At 49.8% G+C, this 659-nt stretch overlaps 1 protein-coding gene across 1 annotated transcript in view; it reads right to left on the reverse strand.

The window, feature by feature from the left end:
• Positions 1 to 659, reverse strand: part of LOC105467833 (inositol polyphosphate-5-phosphatase F) — a 144,931-nt gene that overhangs the window by 138,099 nt on the left and 6,173 nt on the right. The gene's annotated exons all lie outside the window — the stretch shown is intronic.

Below are 659 nucleotides of genomic sequence, written 5' to 3' on the forward strand. Positions count from 1 at the left end.
ACAGGCACACACCACCATGCCCAGCTAATTTTTTGTATTTGAGATGGGGTTTCACCATGTTGGTCAGGCTGGTCTCAAACTCCTGACCTCTGGTGATTCACCCGCCTCAGCCTCCCAAAGTGCTGGGATTACAGGTGTGATCTACTGCACCTGGCCTGTCAATTCTTTCATGTTTGGTGTTTGGTTGGGTTTAGAGTGAAGGAAAGAAGGTATTAAGCATGATGCTGTTTCTGGCCTGGGCAACTGGGTGGCACCATCTCCTGAAGTAGGAAACATCAGGGAGAAGAAGGTAGAAGGGGGATGGAGTGCCACTGTGCATACAGTGACTTTGAGATACCTGTGGGACGTCTAGGTGGAGCTGTCCAGCTGGGTGAGATCTGGGATGAGGTCGTGCAGATACAGAAAGTTGGAACGGATTCGTATAAAGCAGGTGACCAAGGCCACGTGGAAGAGGCAGATGGCCTGGAGAGGGACTAGAAAGGACTCTGGAAAGGAAAGGAAAATCCAGACCAAGGGGATAGTCAGCTTTGAAAGCACAGGCAGAGAAAGAGGAGCCCACAACATAGGCTGGAAGGAAATAGCCAAAATATAGGAGGAAAACTAAAGACGGTAAATCTTGTGGGAGTTACAGGAAAGGGGGCAGGAAAAGGGTCAACAGC

Source organism: Macaca nemestrina, chromosome 9 (genome assembly GCF_043159975.1).
Source record: "Macaca nemestrina isolate mMacNem1 chromosome 9, mMacNem.hap1, whole genome shotgun sequence".
NCBI classification, from domain to species: domain Eukaryota; kingdom Metazoa; phylum Chordata; class Mammalia; order Primates; family Cercopithecidae; genus Macaca; species Macaca nemestrina.